This window comes from Diadema antillarum, unplaced genomic scaffold (assembly GCF_040938485.1).
Source record: "Diadema antillarum isolate AM-2024a unplaced genomic scaffold, OU_Dant_1.0 scf00000188, whole genome shotgun sequence".
NCBI classification, from domain to species: domain Eukaryota; kingdom Metazoa; phylum Echinodermata; class Echinoidea; order Diadematoida; family Diadematidae; genus Diadema; species Diadema antillarum.
In genome coordinates, this window is record NW_027271077.1 from 1,674,767 (window position 1) to 1,684,343 (window position 9,577).

General features: G+C 38.8%; 1 long non-coding RNA gene across 1 annotated transcript; it reads right to left on the reverse strand.

Moving 5' to 3' along the window:
- Nucleotides 1–1,089: 1,089 nt before the first annotated feature.
- Nucleotides 1,090–6,045, reverse strand: LOC139723403 (uncharacterized). The gene is made up of 3 exons (XR_011710350.1): nt 5,875–6,045; nt 2,617–2,687; nt 1,090–1,394 (listed from the first exon to the last, which is right to left on the reverse strand). It is a non-coding gene; the product is annotated as an uncharacterized lncRNA (long non-coding RNA).
- Between the last annotated feature and the right edge of the window lie 3,532 nt (nt 6,046–9,577).

Consider the following 9,577-nt stretch of genomic DNA (forward strand, 5'->3'; position numbering starts at 1 on the left):
CGAATATGGGCCTGCATGCACAGTCATGATCGTATACAGGACAACAGTTTTATGACACACATTTTTGACCAAAGATCACGTGTTATGATGTCGTAGACCTCTTATTTTATTTCGAATCAATACATGTACAACTTGTATACATTGTACATGTGCATAGAAACGGTCAAGATACAACGTAACAAATCGAAGATCGATAATAGAAAACTTGGTAAAAGAATTAAATCAAGGCGTGAATGAAAGAAATGTTGGTAGGCCTTTAAAATCTAAAATACAATGTACCAGTACCCGGTATATTTAATCTGTTTATGAGTTGCAAGGTCATTACAATATAATTTCCGTCGCTGTACTGCGACGTGATGAATAAATAACTAACTCATGCAGCCATGACATCACGTGATGTGTAGCGACCATGTCGATTCTGAGTGGATGATTCCCACCTCTTCAGAAATATTCTCTCTAATAGCCTTGCATGCCTCCCGTTTAATGACCGCATTCTATCAATATTCTATATTTCCGTGATACGACAGTTGCATCATTGCAGAGTTACTGTCACGTGTGAACGCATTCACAAGACCAGACCGTGTGCACACAAACACATTTGTATTATCATGTACTGTTTACAGAAGTCGTGTACCATTTTGTACCACTAAGAAATAGGCAATGAAGACGGATCATCGACAACTATTATGCCTTACCTATACAATGTACCTACATCTAAGAAAGACGTGAAATAATTGATTGTCGTCGACTGAATGAATATTGATAACTGATCCCTTTTGTTATAATATATGCCCCATAATTAGGTAGGTTTGTCGATTATATAATGTCTTTAAAGTATATCCAAAACGATATACATTGTAATTCATACCAGAGCCTGAATTTAACTAACATGCCCGTCTCTAAAATGTAAGTAGGTTTATAATACTGCCCCGTTAATTTCGTTTGCTTGCCCCTCAAGAACAAGAAAGAACGTATAGGCATATACGTATCACTAATCCACCTTATATATAATTTCGTTTCCCTGAACAACAACTAGTTTTTATTCCACTCTCTGCCCCATCCCCCCCCCCCCCCCATGTTCATCTGAAGTTTTCTGGTGTTGGCGCCACATGGCCTATGTTAAATGAATCCAATGTTCGTCCTGCACCCCTCAGGCCTGCGCCGTCGCGAATAGCCGATAGGCGGACGGTGTCTGTTCGGTAAAACCATTGGTCCAATGCCTTAACCAGCAGGTGTTCCCTGTAAGGATGAAGGGCCCCCTTCGATTGGCACGAAGCTAATTATATACACAGTGAGATGACCGATGACTCAGAACTTGGCGTTCCATCGTAGTGATTAGCGTGGCTGTGAGGTTCGCTGTATAGACGAGTTTGTTTTTCCGGTTGAATTACACCCTGTGACAGATAATTATTGTACAAACACAAAACAAACAAAAATTTATTCATTCACTGATCCCAGCAGGTCTCATGTATTATGGAATCTATTTCAGTGAGTATAGTTATACCATGGCATCAAATAGAATTATTATTGTTCATTCAATTGGTTGATGATTACTGCTCCCGAGGTTGTACTGATTATCATGAATTGAGACAATTTCATGCTTTATGAACACTGTTCTCGCAGAGTTGAAAATTAAACAACTTTACGGTAATTCAGACAAGAACACAGTGAAATGCAGTACGTACCATCACTCGTGCATTTTATGCAGTCTGTCCATTTTCACGAAGTCTTACGTTATTAGTGCTCTCTTTCTTTTGGTTCTAGAAACATACCACATCAATGCTTACACCAAATGAAATAACGAACGAGTTTCCTTCTTCGCTGCATTATAACAGCGCAAGTAACATGAATGGAACCTCTGCAGTACTAAAGGCAGTGGGAGTCGTAACGTCATTCACAGACAAAACAGTTTATTTCTATGGCACTAAACAGACATTGTTCGTCAAATGAAAATGACCAAAAACATTTAGTTGCTTAGAAACGGTCACTTTTCTATGACATATATTAATAATAAAGATGAATACACACTGTATTCTACACACGATACAAAAACGTTATAGAATACATATAAGAACATTATCCATTACAAAGTGTCGGTTCAACCCCACTCTTTGACCGATAGGACTACCCCACATCCAATTGACCTGCCAAAATCCTGGATCCATCCAAGCTTTGTATCTGCTTTTATCAAAACCACCTGCTTGTTTTTAGACCGATATTACGTAATAATTGTCAGGTGTCATATTAGCAAGTTACACGAGCTGATTAGAAACATGGTTCTACGCTTCCGCCAGTCGGGCGCCAGACCACCCTTTAAAACACCACTGATATCGTTACGCATGTCACTTTGCATGTTGCCAGTGAAAGTGGCAATTTAGAGCAATTTTTTTGACGTATTTACTGATATCGTTACCCGCAGTGACTCAATCTTACCTGCTGCAGTTAATATGTTCCCAAACCAAATCTGTTTTTTTTTTCTTTCTTTCCTTATAAAGGGAAAGGCATAAACATCACGCACGACAACCCTTGCCCCTATAAACATTGCACGAATTAAATATGAACACGAAGACCTGTCATAGGAGTGTACAAGCGATGAGCTATGAGAATGGTACATACCCTATTTACAAAGAAGCTCCTTTACTCCATGGAGTGGGAGATCATCAGCAACATCCGCATGTCTTCTTTTTCTGTGCAGAGAAATAAAAGCAGAAGGGAGATGATTTTCATAGTGATTTTTTTATTATTGATGGCATATGAATACACTCCATATTTCCCTCAATGTTTGTTAGATCACAATAATCATCAGAAATGCACAGCTTCCAAATTTCCGCAACATTAATTCAGGTTCTCATTCACTTTCGCCATCACGGACGGTATACAAATCACCGTGTATAACCAGGGAGGTGAGACACTCACCTCCCTGGTATAACACAAGCTCATCCCCAATCGACCAATTGCCAACGCACAGAGAGAGAAACGTGATACATATACCTTGGTTTCTTTCCTACTTATTTAAGTTTTCCCGCCAAATCTCGTCAACAAAGCATCAGATGCGATATTTTGTGCGAATTTGAATGATCAAGATTAACATCAAACTTGCTACCTATATTAATTTCATTTCATTTCATTCAAACAGCATAATTTTAAATTCGTACTAGCACCGCACTTGTGACCGTTAAGGAATTCAAATTCACGAATATAATTTATATGCAAATGTTTTACAGCATTTGGGTAGTGTTTTTCGTTACTTAATATTCTTCATCTGTTTGGATTAACATGGGACCCGTTTGCCCTATAGGGGGCTTATATCGAAATTAAACGCATTAAACGAATGCTATCGCTGCATTAGTCACCAAGAGTCAGCAATGCATACATACGGGCTATACGATGTTCCATCCACGATTTCTGACTCGGGAATATACATATATGCTGTATATAGGTGGGTATCCTGTTTCGCCATCCCTTTCAATCTATTCTTCCTATATTACAATGTCATTTCCTGATAATTTGGTTTCAAAAAGGCACAATGGTCATGTCAAAGTTCATCTCGGGTTTTTTTCTGTTGGTGGCTGCTTGAAACCATTCCGTGAATATCATCTTCAAAATACTGAGTATGACGTCCTTAAGATTGATTTCTGTGCATAGAAAAATTCAGTCATAATCATGAAATGAAGGAGATTATTTTGATATGTACTGAAATCTATGACTATAATGCTGTTGTCATTCCAGTGCATAATTCCACTTTTCACCATAACTAACCCCTCCCCATTATTTCCTATTCCCCATGATGACTGCGACTGAGGTTTACGGAGTTGTGTGTTTATCTCAACTTTCAATACAATGGATATTTTGAATTATATTCGTCTGTAATGAGACGTGACTTGACCGGAATATTCTCATTATTATTGACCTCCTACGCAATCATTCAAAATATTACTTGAATATGGAACGTAGAAATTAGTACAAACAAGTAGCCCAAGCTGTTAGCGTGTGTGTGTGTGTGTGTGTGTGTGTGTGTGTGTGTGTGTGTGTAGGTCATGCAGACGGCAAAGCTGTGTTGACTGAGGAAATGGTGCGGAAATAATGCTGAAGGCTGGCAGAAATCCCGCCCTGTTCTGGAATGAGTATACCATCTACGAGATCCAAAACGCAGCAGCTGCGATGCAGAAATCCAATGATCCATTATACGCCAATTTGTGTGAAAAGTATTTGATCATACTGCGGCTCCATTATAATCATGTTGACAAATACATCTATGCTGAAGCGAAACTTGGCGTAACCACAGCTGGGGCCCGTTGCATAAAAGTTACAATTATGGTAACTTTGCCATCCAATTGTAACTACCATGGCAACAATACTCAACAGCCAATCAAAATCAAGAATTCCATGGAAGTTACCATTGAATGGCAAAGTTACCATAATAGTAACTTTTATGCAACGGGCCCCTGGTCATGGTCACTCTTCTGCGATGGCAATGAGTTTACTGAAAGTGTCCTATTACATTGGATTTTGTTGCGGTTATTTTGCTGACCCAGCAGTGTTTAGTGATTTCCGATATATTCGGCAATACAACAGTGTTATGCTGGACATAAGTTTCCTTTTATGAATTGGCTTTTATCATATTGACGAGGAAATATATCACGGAGTATTTCATGCACATCAGTAAGCAACATCTCGATTATAACTTAATGTGAGTCAAACTTATATTCTACTTGCTCATAACTTATATTTCGAACTTATTCATCATGTCTGTTCAGTCACATGTTTCCTCAACTTTCTCTGAGGTGCAGACCCCCCCCCCTTTGATCTCTCTCCCTTTTTCTTTATTGTTTGCTACAACAGGCCAATAATTTGGAGCAATTTTCCCCCTTTCTCCTACAGAGGGATTTAATATCATCATATCTTTATCTCCACAAGCTATACTGTATCCAACCTTCTCACGTTTATCCGCATATAACCAAATTATTTATCTATCTGTCTCCCATCCCTCCCCCCCCCCCTCTATCTAGGCAATCAACGTTCATCTTAGAATATCAAAAGCTGTATGTGTATATATGTTTATGGGAATAATTTGTTATAATCTATTGTCTTTTTCTCCTGAGCTGTGATGCGCAATTAAAGATATATTTTCAAAACGGCATAGGGGTTTATATTAACGAGGAAATATATCACGGAATATTTTATGCACATCAGTAAGCAACATCTCGATTATAACTTACGTCACACGGCGAGATACCGAATCATTACGCTGGAGCCGTCAAAGTTGTTTTTTATTACTAAAAAAACGCTGACAGAAATACCACCCATTCCTCAGTGATTGGTGAGGGTTATAACCCGCAATGCATTTACTTCCCAGATTACATTTCAATTAAGCCAACCATAGCTATCATACCAGCACGTTCGGCATATTTCTCAAATCGATCTCCCTCATGATACATGCGCAACACACAGGACAGTTGGCTAATAATGTCTCACTGTACTAGATAGTGAAAGTAAGCCTTGCTGTGAATTGTGGAAATTATGCAGGCATTTGCGGGCCCCGTGTTTTTCCCTCTGTCCGCATTGGATGACCACTTGGGTTTTATTGATGGGCTTTTCACTATACCCGCCGGTCCATTATTTGCACAGAGTTCCCAGAGCAAAATGCTAATTTTGAGACTATTAGTTTCGTGAACATACGTGGTTCGTGTTGATGATAGACAGGTGACAAAAACAGTCTAAATGCTTCTGCAAATTTCATAGAAATATGACTGTTGACCGTACGAATGGAATGGTGAGTTATACATATTATTAGATACCGTGTAGGCCTATAATATAACGAAGCTCAAGGGATGATTAATCACACTGATATCTAGCAAATCTCAAAACACTTACTTGTCCAGGTATGGATGGTCTTGGGACGCAGCAGAAGCAACATCTCAGAAAACACAGCTTGCACTTGTTGGGTTTCTTGGGTTTCATGTCACCGAGATCAGGCATCTTGCTGATTTGGATGCAGAGGATCCAGCGAGAAGATGAGATGGCAAGCAGCTAAGGAGCGGTGTGTCATTCAAGCTAACGAGGTGGGGAGTGCCAAAGCTGTGATGTAAAATGTACAGCAGCCTAATCACTCTCGTCTGACGTGCGCAACGCGCAGATTGGTTTCTGCAGCACGTCAGCCTCCTACGCACGCAACGTTCGGTTGGAGCAGTGGTTGGAGCAGAGAGCTTTTCTCTTGCTTCGTAGCTCCATGGGGAGCTTCCCGCTCCGAGCAGTGGAGAGGGAGCGGCCACGCCCTTGATCCGTAGCAAACGCAATGAACCTTGTCTGTGGAGCGGGATATGAGGGGGGGGGGGGGGGGGGGGGGGGCAACGCACTTGCCTTGGAGATTTACCTCTGGTTTTAATCAGAGGTTCTGGTTTGGATGTGCACTTGCTACAGTCTTGCGTTGCTCCATGTTTGCGAGAGAGGGATCAAGAGATTGAAATTGCTTAGTTTTCTGTTGATTTGCTCATTTTTAACATTGTGTTTAAGGGCGGGGAAGGCGTAAAAGGGATTCACAGAAGCGTTCTTTTCAGGATATGGAACTTTCTGGCTAAAGGAAGTCTTTCAAGAGAATAGTGCTCCTGAAGATAAAATGGATAATCCCAGTTGAGGGGATTGCATTTGCTCCGAGTTCTGCTAAAGACACAGTTGCATGATAAACTACCAGATTACATGATTTCTTTACTTTCACCTTGGGTTTTCCGTCAGGTCCTTCGTTTTCCCTTTATGTCAATATCAGGAAATGTCTGTCACTGAAATTTTGAGTTTCCCATATCCGGGGCGTATATTCTAGGCAAAGAGAATATATTGGAAATATATTGGAAATAAAATGTGATGTTAGAAACAAAATTGATTTGAGTTGGAAAAAAAATAAACGCTATCATTGAAATGGGTACCATGAGTATATATATATCACCATTGTTAATGCTATTATCGATATTATCATTATTGTTATCATTTTTACTAATACTACTATTGCTATTATCATTATTATCATTATCATTGTTATTAACATCATCATCATCATCACCATCTTAAGTATACCTATAAGGATATAGGTAGCAGTAGTAGTAGTAGTAGTAGGAAACCTATAGTAGTATCATCATAAATACTATCACTGTCGTTATCATTTTACCGTGCAGGAATTATCACCATAATCGCCATGAATCATGCTGCTTTTCGATCACACAATTGAATTGATGTGTGTTTTTCCGAATAAAGAAACAGCTGTTATATCAGCATCATGTGCCGCCATGATGTGCTATCATCATCACAATAATGACAAGTCAACCCCCGCTTTTTTGTGCTGTCACAAGTCGAGAGAAAAAAAAAGAGTCCAAACAAGAAAGCCTGATAGATCAACATTTTATCATACTTTTACTTCAGTGAAAATTGATTTTGATTCTTCTTTCCATTCTTTTCGTCAACAGCAGGGTCTTCTCGCCATTTTTTGTTTGTATTGTTTTGTTTATTTCGTTTCGCTTTGTTTTGTTTTGTTTTGTTTTGTTGTTGTTTTGGAGGGTGCTCAATTTTGTCTTATCAACAGAAAATTCTGCATTTGAATCCTATCTGGTGCATTACTAGCTTTGTCGCTCTTGTTCCAGGTGCATAGGCCCTATGGGTACCTATATAAAGCGTTGCTTTCATGGAATGACAAAATCATCCATATATATGTAAAAATATGTTTTCAATAATCATAAATAATTATTCGCTACTCCAGAGTTGGCGATATAAAGTAAATTGATGAATCTACGAGCCGCTTGGAAAAGCTTGGCTTTAACAATCAATGATACAGCAGAGACCCAACAACAAGATATTCTCTTTATAGTAAACACGAACGAAATCAATGTAAACTTTTAACAGCTCTCTCTGCTCCTTTTCCCCTATAGTTTGTTATTTCCGCATGGTAACTGCCATCACACCATATAATGCCATGTGAAACAGCTTATTCAAGTTGTTAATACAGAAAACGAAAATACCAGTCTCGTATTATCTCACACTTCCGTTTATCCTTGGAGTCGTATTTTAAAGCAATAGTCTATACTCTCTGTCATGATAACTATTGCGCGTTTAATCGAACTAATAGAAAATGAAAGTTAATCTCAACTCGGATATGAAAATTAGAAATTTATCATGAACTGATAAAGTGTCATAGTTTCTTGTTTGTTTGTTTTTTCGATATCTGTCGCACCGGGCCTATACACATAATTTACAAACTAGAAGAGACAACTATATTATCTCCTAATATTTTTTATATTTGTTTACAGAAAACAATATGAAATAAATCATATTTTGGTCAAGTTATCCTTTAGCAACTGCTAACTTGATTTCATTTAAAATGAATTTTTTGCTCAGGTTTACCCCGAGGTTTACTTGCAGGTCATTTAAATTTGCACATAACATTGTAAGCAGCATCACTATTAGTTAAAATCATGTGTGTCCTTTTTTAATGACATGATTTTCTTATTGATTTATTGACATCTGATGTCAAGATACTTGTACCATTCTGTTTGATTTCACTTAAAGTAGCTTCGTCACTTTAACGTGCAATTCCAGGGATAAACGGAAGTGAGAAATCACAAGACTTCTGGCAAAACTCTGATTGATCTCTTAAGCACTGAGATGTCTCTCTCCCTCTCTGGTTTTACTTACCAGTAACTGGCTAGCTATAAATATTTCTCAGCTAGATATTTACGCAGGAATCGGCATTAGCGATGGCTAGCTGGGTGGCCCGGGACCACTAAAAATTGGTGTCGGGCCACCAAATCCCCCCCCCCCAAAAAAAAGATGTATATTTTGGTAGCCCAATCAGGCAGTTAAAATTCAAAATGACTTTCCATAATCCTTATTTCCTTTTACTTCGGGCCACTACATTTCTTTTTCAGGTCGCCAAAATTTCAAATTCACAGATTACAGTGGTCCGACGGGGCCCTCAGGCAAAGATTTAGTGTCGAGCCCTGCTATATTACAGCACTGCAGAGGATTTTGATAGAAAGCGAAATATCTCATACTATACAAGTCCATCAACATTTAAAGTGACTTTAGTGACAGAATCATCAATAATGTGTGGACATGCTATGATATCAATTTCTTTTTCTCTTTATTCAGTGTAAAGTTTGGTTACTGTATGTGAAAGAATACTCATATTTTCCTATTTTATAGGTACAGCATTCCGTCGATTCTGTCCTCCAAGGGGGCGGTGGAGGATGACGAGGTTGTCCTTCGCCTCGTCATGCTTCTGAGGCATTCCCAGGCTTGTTGAAAGGAATGACATTTTGACACAAACATTTTGCTTCTCAAAAGAGGTTCGTCGAACTGTCGATGACTAACAGATTACAGGATGTAGCTAAAACAGCGGCAAAGTTGGTCCGATCTTCATATACCTCGCCACAAAATAATACTTCGTGCTTGTGTGTGTTTGTTTTGTTTATTTGTTCGTTTGCATTTTGTTTATTTCGGGTTTGAGGTTTAATCGAGATGTGTTTTTGCCGGTGTTTTTTAATGTGGTGGCATGATTCTGTCTATCAGTATCAAGAACAATTAATGCTTATAT